This window comes from Fukomys damarensis, unplaced genomic scaffold, assembly GCF_012274545.1.
Source record: "Fukomys damarensis isolate Sample0158 unplaced genomic scaffold, DMR_v1.0_HiC HiC_scaffold_28, whole genome shotgun sequence".
NCBI classification, from domain to species: domain Eukaryota; kingdom Metazoa; phylum Chordata; class Mammalia; order Rodentia; family Bathyergidae; genus Fukomys; species Fukomys damarensis.
In genome coordinates this window covers 27,558,278-27,568,053 of record NW_022900940.1, presented here as the reverse complement: position 1 = coordinate 27,568,053, position 9,776 = coordinate 27,558,278, and positions in this window count along the sequence as shown.

Sequence of the window (9,776 nt, the reverse complement as noted above, 5' to 3'; positions counted from 1 at the left end):
GCAGCGAGTGTGAGAATTCCTGTTTTTTTCTTGTGTTCTTCAACACCTGGTATTTTCCGACTTGTTAGCTTCTGCCAGTTTGATGGGCTTGAAATGGTTTCTTGGTGCTGTTTTGATTTGAACTGTCTACACTCACTACTCGTGAGCTTGGGCATCCTTTTGAAAATATGTGGTTCTCTGTACATTGCCTGTTCGTATCCTGTGTTCCTGTCTTTTTTATTATTATTTATAATAATTATTATTATTGATTTGGAGGACTGTCTTTGATATTCTGGACCTTGATCATATATTGTTCACATTGTTATCTGTTCCTGGTGTATGACTCATGTTTTCATTTTTTATAATATTTTTTGAGACACAGACACTTCATTTTAACTTGGTGGGTCTACTATCAATTTTATGCCTAATGATTTGTCATCTTTCCTATATCATAAAAATATTCTGAATTAACTTTTGAAACTTTAAAGCTATGTCTCCATTTTGATATTTAATGCACCTGAAAAGCATTTTGTTTATGATATGAGGGAGTGCCATTTTTCCTGTCATATGGATAGTTATTACCATGTTTATTATCCTGGAATATCTGTTAATTAGCTGAAACTTTCCCCAGCACTCATAGGCAAAACTCTGCCATCAACCAAATTGTGATATACAGATGAATCTTTTTCTGAGCTTTCTTCTTTGTTTTAGTGGTATATTTTTGCATTTGTACCTAGGCAACACACCATCAAGTTACTAAAGCTTACTAAGTCCTTATAGAAGCTGTTCATTTCATACAAAGGCACGTATTTATTCCTTGAAGATTGGATGCACATTTCTATACAATTATGGGGTGTTAGAGTCTTTTTTTGTTAAAAATTTAAAGATATTACCTCATTTAAAAATAGTTTTTTATCCAGGAATTCTATTTTTTTCCTTGAGCAAATTTTTATGCTTTTCTAGCAAATTACTCACTTTATTTAACTTTTAAGATTATTAGCACGTTCTTGTTTATTTTCTTAACAATTATGGAATTTCTTGACTAGGGAAGTCATCATCAATTTTACTATCAAATTTACTGCCAAATTACTTTTTGTGTCATTAGACCAATCTGAGTAATTAGGAATATTATTTCCCTTTCATATCCTCCAGCATTATTTATATTTGTTTCAGCCTCTCTTTGTCTCTGTTTCTTTCTGTCTATGCGTATAGACATAGATATCTTTAAAATTCTTTTTTCCTGGGCTTAAGGGAAGGAATCCAGCTGCTGCCCTACTAGGCTAATCAGAGTCACCTTAAGCCACTTCTGTCTCCTTATGCTTTCATATCTGCTAAAGATGTATAATCATGGGTTAATAAGGCCCAATAAGGCTTCATCCATAACTACCACCACCTTCTTAAGCCCTGCTCCTGACAGCCACCACCACACCCTGCATTTCTTAAGCCTTATCTCTAGCAGGGCTGGCACCTTGTGGCCTGGGACATTGCAGGCTGGCACATTGAGGGCAGCCCTGTCTAACTGCCAAGATATTTAATTAACTTTCCTGTCTATAATATTCTCCCCTCTGAAGAATTACCTTTAACTGCTGTGAGGGGTCCAGCAGTGAAGACCATTCTGGCTACTTCCTGCTGAAGAGGGGCATAATTGTGATAGGCAGTCAGAGATACCATAATTCCCTTTCACTGAACTTTTCTCCTCACGGCCCCATGTTGACCTTTCCTCTCACAATACCGCCTCCCTTCTGCTCACAACCCTCTAAAAAACCTTTTAGGCTGTATGAGAGCCACCACACTGGCGAGGTCAGTCCCTCTCAGGTTTGTTCTTTTTTTTTGGTACCTGGAATCGAACTCAGGATCTTGGGCTTGCAAGGCGGGCGGTGGAACCATTGAACTAAATCCCCGGCCCTAGGTTTGTTCTAAAAAAAAACCTGTCCTGACTGTTGAGCTGGTATCTTTGTTCCTCCTTTTTCCAAACACCTAGATTGCCTTCACATTTATTATTTTGTGCTTGGACCCATCTAGGATTTTATGAGGTCTTTATTTTTAATTGTAATACTTATCTTAAGTTTATTGTTTATTTCATTAAATTTTTACTTATCATCGTTTGCCCTTATTACTACTTTGAATTTAGATTTCTTGTTTATTTTTGAATATTATTTCTTTACATATTTGAAGGTATCAAACGACTTGTTTTGCACAAATCCATATTATGAATGATGGAATCATGGACTGTTTTTCATAGCTTTAGTTTTATTTATCTGTTTTGGTCTTACAGGCTTGCTGGCTCATCACGTGTTGAAGTTTGTCTCTCTCTGTACTCATTTCTCCCTGCTCAGCAATTTTGAGGTTGTACCCACCCATTTATGTCAGGGTTGACCATCCTGGGGTCTCTCTCTTTTTTTTTCTCATTGAGTTTATTGGTACATTTTAGGTATATAGTACAGGTACATTCATCATTGGGATCTTGTACCTTTATAGGACAGGTCTTGGTTCTGGTTTTTTCCCCTTGTCCCTGCCTGGGTCTCTGACTCAGCACCACACTTCATACTGAAGGTTTCCAGCTATTGGCCCTTAGTAGTGATGGGGCTGTTGCAGAGTTACTAAGTCAAGGGGCAGCTTCATTCAGATCTTGTATAAGGTGATATGGTGTGTCTAAATGTCTCTTGTTTCCTACAAATAGTGGCGGCAGGCAGTGATTGCTTTTAAAAAGCAGAGAGGGGAGCCGGGGATATAGCTCAGTGGTTCAGCTGCTGCCTTGCAAGGACCTGAGTTCAATCCCAGTACCAAAAAAAAAAAAAAAAAAAAAAGAAGCAGAGAGTTCCAACTTCAACCTCATCCTCAATAGAAGCCAAATTTCCAGAATCCACTGCCTACTTATTTATGTATGCAAAAAACCACAGGCCTTTCCTGTGTCTTACTAATTATTGAATGATTCGGTGGCATTTGCTCTTGGAGTTGCTTATCTCGATTTTCAATGCAGTCATTTAAAAAAATATTCCTTTAAATCTGTTATTTATCATTATTATATCTGAAATACACAAAATCATTGAAATATAAATGTAAGGGCAACAAACTAATTTTAAAAACTAAGCTCCTAAGAGTAGTTTAAGATTTGTTCACATTTGTTTTGAATAGCAGGTTTTCATTCTTTCTCAGTTTTTCTGTGGGGATTAAGGGGTTGACTAGTATTCTTATTCATTTTTATCTTTGTGTTTGAACTGTGATTGGCCACATAGTGTGATTGCAACATGTAATTTATGTATAAGGATCATTTAAACACTTAATTCTGGTCCCAAGGAAATTTTTATTAGTTTTATCAAGGAAAAAAAAACTAGTGAAGGCTTCTTTTGTAAATTTAAGGCAGTAACCCGTTTATTATTAGAGTCACTGTTTTTGTATTATGTTTTTGTTTTAGAGTATACACACACACACACACACACACACACACACATATGTATATATTTTTGGTACTTGGGATCAAACTTGGGTCCTTGTGCTTGCAAGGCAGGCAGTGGAACCATTGAGCTAAATCTCCAGCTTAGTTTTAGGGTATATCGAATATGGAATATTTGAAAATTCAATCTGTAGCCTATATACAACATATTAATATAGATTAATCGAAGAAAGGTATGTTAAAATATTCTGTAAATTTTAAAGTCCGGTGCAAGTATGAGTTAACCATCTGTTTTATGTAAATTATTCTCTTTTAATTTATGCATAAAGGCTATTTTAATAATTTTGTTCTGTAGAACAAAAGTTCTGCTTCCAAGTCATAGAAAAGCATATGAATTATCCTGGTTTGCATTTTAATACTATCATTAAAGCTTAATTGACAATTGTTAATATTTTATTAAATGGTGAGGTAGGCATAAACTGAAGACTCTGAGTACATTTAGAATCAAAATTAATAGTCTTTAGATTGAAAGAGCTGGATATTTCAACAATTTTCTCAATAATAAAACTTAAATATGCTGGAACTGTGAGGGACCTGGAAGGTTGAGCATTGGTCCAGTAACTCACTTCTGCTTTGATCAGACCAATTCAAATGACTGTAATTCCTATAAAAATTTAAGTTGCTAAAATGGACCCAAGGAAACTGATCTTCTTACTATTGTGGTTATTTAAACTTAGAGTAACTAAGGCAGAGCTTTCCAGAACCTTTCTTGAACACTGCTATTCTTGGAAGGTGCAGAGGGGCACCACCTTGGGTATTGAACTTGTCTTGTAATGAACTTTTCTGGCACTTCTTTAGCTTAGACCCATTTGGGGAGAGATCTCTGTTAGAACAACATAATAAAAATATTTGCTCCTTAATCCCTTGTTGCTGCAAAATTGTGGTGCATAATTAAATTTACTGTTCATTTCTGTGAATAAAAGATTTGAAGAGAGACATGGTTTCTGATGTATTTATGAACTGTTGCATGTTCTTAGCCATATATTAGAGATTTGTTTGTCTTTATATCAAAGCAGTCTTCAATCCTGTATGTTATCTTAGGGTTGAACTGGTAAACTTTCTTGAATAATTAAACAATAGTTCTTAGGCTTGTAAAATTCTGTGTAAGGAACAATGCATATTTCTATGACGTGTTTAAATTCAGTATTCTTATACAGTATAATGCCTGTGGTAACAAAATATAGGGCCTGTGATGACAATTTTGTATGCTCCTTCACAACTTTAAAGGTCTGTTTAATTGTATACATCCAGTATTTTTCAGCTATTAGTACTAATTGATAATGAGCAAAAAGCAGTGGTCTAGAGACCTCAGAGAACAATTTTATGTTTTCTTAATTGTGGTAAAATATACATACCAAATTTACCATTTTAACCATTTTATATATTTTATTCAATCTTATTAAATACATTCACAATGTCACACAGTCATCACTTTTATCAGTACTACTATTCATTTCTAGGCTTTTTGTCATTTCCTATTGCCTATTGTACAATAACACCTATTCCTCTCTTCACCACCCGCCGTCCCCTGTAATCTCTGTTCTACTTGTTGTCTTAATGAATTTGACTGTTTTAGATAGCACATGTAAGTAGAATCCCACAATATTTGTTTTTATGTCTGCTTTGTCTTAATATATGGTTCATCTATATTGTACTGTATATCAAAAATTTTATGGCTGAATTAGTATTCAATTGTATGGCTGTACCACATATTGTTTACTTGTTCATTTGTTGTTAGAGCTTTGGGCTATTTGCAGCTTTTAACTGTTGTGAATGAAGCTGCACTGAGCAAATATATCTTAAATACGCTGAAGATTGTGATGAAGGTCAAGTTTAATTGTGTGAGCTTGATTGGCTCAGGGGTCACCTAGGGAATTAGTAAAATACACTTCTGGGTGCACCTAGGTGGGTGATGCCTGCATGACCTTGGGTATTATATATGGCCTCTGGACCCTTCTTCTCCAGCTTTGTTATCTTGCTCTGCTTCTGAGCTCCATGAACAAACAAGCACCTTGACTCTGCCACATCCTTCCACTGCAGGGTTTCTGCCTGGAGCCAGCCAACCATGGACTGAACTCTGAAACCACAAGCCAAATCAAACCAATAACTTCCCCTCCTTTAAGATGTAGGTGTTGAGTACTGTACTGTAGTGATGAGAAAATTAATACAGTTTTCATTAAAGTAATTCTGTTGTTAGATGAAATGTTATTTACTAATTTATATTATGTAAATCTAGACTTGATTTTAAAGGCCAAAAGTGATGTATATTATATAAATCTAGGATTTTATATTCTGATTCTGTTCTAAATGGAACATATCTATGATAAGATTTTCTTCTTTGATGTAATAACAACAATTTTTAGAGTCTTTGAAAATGGAATCACTGTTCTTTTTTTCCATTAAGTTTATTGGTACATTTAATGTAAACAATACAGTAACATTTATCATTGGGATCTTGTACCTTTACATGATGTATCTTGATTCTCATTTTTTCCCATCCCCCTGCCCTACCTTTTCCCCCTTCACCCTTCCATATTTACAAAACCTTTGTTTACATTTTTTCCTTTTTTCATATTTTTCTTCTCCCGTATTTCCTTTCCCCTACCCTTTCCACTTCCCCTACTCCTTTACCCTTTTCTTTCTACTTCACATTATCAGTTATACCATTTAAACCTTATTTACACTTTTAATTTTTCACACCAGAGAAACTATTCAGTATTTGCTCATGTGTGTCCTCTTTATTTCACTTAGGAGTTTGGCCTCAATGTGTATCCATTTAGCTATAAATGTCTCTAGTTTCTCATTCTTTATGGCTGAGTAGTACTTCATTTTATAAAAAAAATCACATCTTCTTTATCCAGTCTCCAATTGATGGACAAATGGGCTGTTTCCAAGCTTTAGCTATTACAAACTGTGCCATTATAAACATAGGTGCGCAGAAATCACTGTGATATGATTCTTTTAATTCTTTTGGAAAGATACCCAGTAGAGGGATAGCTGGGTCAAATGGGACCTCTACTCCTAGTTCTTTGAGGTATCTCCATATTGATTTCCACAGTGATAGCACCAGTCTGCACTCCCACCAACAATGGAGAAGGGTTCCTTTCTCCCCATAATCCTGCCAGCATTTGTTATTGGTTGATTTCTTGACAGCAGCCTTTCTTTCTGGAGTGAGGTGGAATCTCAGTGTTGTTTTCATCTGCATCTCTTGAATGACCAGTGATATCGAACATTTTTTCATATATATATTTGCTGCCTTTGCTTCTTTGTATAAGAAGTATTTGTTCATTTTAGATGCCCATTTTTGAACTGGGTCTTTATATTGGGGGGGGTCTGATTTTTATTTTTATTTATTTATTTATTTATTTATTTATTTTTGTACCAGGGATTGAACTCAGGTCCTTGCGCTTGCAAGGCAGGCCACCAAACCGCTGAGCTAAATCCCTGGCCCTGAGGGTCTGATTTTTAAAAAATATATTCCAGATAGTAGAACATTGTCTGAGGAGCAGCTGATAATAGCTCTGTAGGTGGTTTCTCTTGCAGTGCAGAAGGTTTTTAATAAGATGAGATCCCAGCTGTTGATTCTTTGTGCTTGTTCCCATGCTACTGAGAATTTGTCCATAAAGTCTTTTCTTATGCTGATGTCTTTGAGAGTTCTACCTATCTTATCTTCCAGCAAGTTTAGTGTTTCTGTTTTAATATTTAGATCTTTAATCCACTTGGATTTTAGTTTAGTGCTTGGTGAAAGATAGGGGCCTAGTTTTAATCTTTGGCACCACATATCTTTCCTCCAGTGAGGATGGTTGGCTTCTTTGTCAAAGATGAGGTAGCTGAGTATGTCTGGGATTGTTTCTGTATCTTTTAATATGTTCCACTGATCTTTGGGTCTGTTTCTTTGCTAGTATCATGTTGTTTTTATCACTATTGTATTTATCACTAGTGGCTTTGTAGTATAGTTTCAAGTTCGGGATTGTGATACTTGCTGCCATATCTCTGTTGCTTAGAATAGTTTTTGCTATTCTAGGTCTCTTCTGGTTTCAAATTAATTTTTGTATTGTTTTCTCAAGTTCTGTAAAATATACTGTTGGGATTTCAATTGGGATTGCACGGAATCTGTATAGCAGTTTTGGAAGTATGGCCATTTTCACTATGTTGGTTCCCTACCCAGGAGCAGGGGATCTCTTTCTATTTTCTTATATCCTCTTTGATTTCTTTTTTCAGAGTGTTATAGTTTTCAGTGTAGACGTCTTTTGACTCCTTCGTTAGGTTTTGGAATCACTGTTCTTGACACTGATAGCTTCCAATAAGTGTAATATTTCATCTTGGGTCTTACTGAGTTTCAGTTATCTGTGTTAGGTCCTGTAATCAGAGACCATGAGAGAACTTCAGGTGGTGACAGTGACAGAAATGAGATTAGAAATCTTCTTAGAAGAGGTGAATAAGCTTATAATGGCAGAAGCATAGGGAGGATTCACAAGTGATGATTGGCAATTCAGAAGGGACCTCACGAGAGCCATGGTAACTTTTCCTAGAAGCCTAGGAGCTTTGAGTCTTAGGGAGTAGTCAAATCTGAATGCTGTGGATATTTTTGGTGGTGGGGGACTCTCATGGGATTTGAGGTAGGAAAAATAAGTTCAGGCCATATTTAGCTGGTCTTAGCATTTTAGCGTAAAGCACATTTTTGAAGGCATAATATATTGATTAATTAGTTTGGAAATTATTCCTCAAGGCTGCAACTAGGAGATCTTATCAAATAATCATTATTAAATAGTTCTAAAACCTCTGATTATTTTGTCTATTTTTTGTTGTTTTGGTTGTGTTTTTTTTTTTCTGATTACTCATAGTAAGGCACATAGCCCCCCAATAGAGTTTTAAAATATTTTATTTTTATCCATACATGTTTCCAGTGATAATGTGTTTACATTCCTTGTGTGGAGTTGGTGCAAGTGTGACACATCTTCATTCCTTTTTATTTTATTTTTATTTTTTTTTGGTACCAGGGATTGAACTGGGGTCCTTGCACTTGCAAGGCAGGCCACTGAACCGCTGAGCTAAATCCCTGGCCCTTCATTTCTTTTTAAATCTCCCTTCCTTTCCTTCTGTCCCCCTTGCTCCATCTCTTGCACTCCTTCCCATTTGAGAAACATCCTCCTACTTCCTATTATGTATCTTTCATTTTGCTCTGTATTTATTGGTTTAGAAACACTCAGAGCTTTTTATGCTAACACTCAGTGGCTTTCACATCCAGTAAATCTGACTTGCTGCTGTCTCTAACCTCTATTTTGAAGAGCTGTAAAATAATATAGTAATTACACTGTGAAGCCAAACACCATTGCCATTAATTTCAGCATCTCATGGATTTCCTAAGTCACAGTTATATCAATAGTATGAGTCAAAAATTTTATAAGATATTATTAAGGAATTAACACCTCAACATTTTGCAAATTAACTCTTTTCTTGGCACACTATCAACTTGCTTATTTCTATAAACTTTGCATAACAAGGTATCCATTTTTAATTTTCTGAAATAAAGTATTGACATGCTAAATTTACCACTAATTAAGGCAAGGTTTGGCAAATTTGCCTAAAGATCCAAAATACTTCATGATAGGAAATGACTAAGCCTCCTGTTAAAAGATATTTTTTAGAAAAAGATAAAATCCTGGAAGAGGAAGGAAAAACTTTTCCACAGACATAAAAGTGACCTGCTTTTCATGTTGGAGACCCTGGGTTTGAGCCCCAGGATCAAAAACATACAAAAATTAACTCAAGTTAAAGATTTTATTTTATTCATATGTGATAGAACTAGGCAGATCTTAAATCCAATTCCAAGAAAAGTATTAAAGCAAAAATGTATATGGAAGAAAGAAATTGAATTGAAGATGAAGAAATAAAACTGGTTTTCCCTCTCTTCCATTTTCCTCCTACTCACCCTCTTTCTTTTTCTCTCTCTTTCCCTTTAACTTTTTTCATACTGTTTGTGCTCAGTAAAGATTCAACACTTTGATTATTCTATAGATCTGCATGGCACCAAAGATAAAGAAGTCAGTTTCCAGTGATCTCTTACTTGGCTGTACAACTAGATGGTGGGCTTTAAAAAATAATACCCTTTACTATTAAGAATTCTAATGGTCTACTTGGAAGTTCCTCCCTGTAGTTCCCAAAGTTATGAAATATTCAGAGAAACGTCTAAATGAGAGTTAATTTCCAGCAAATCTTGCCTTTGTGCCCCCTACATTTATAGCCAGTCAACTGTAGCTTACAGCTAAGCATCTGATTTGGGGATGAGAGGTTTTATTTTTGTTTGTTTGTATTTTTGGGTTTTTTTTTTTTTTTTTTTTTT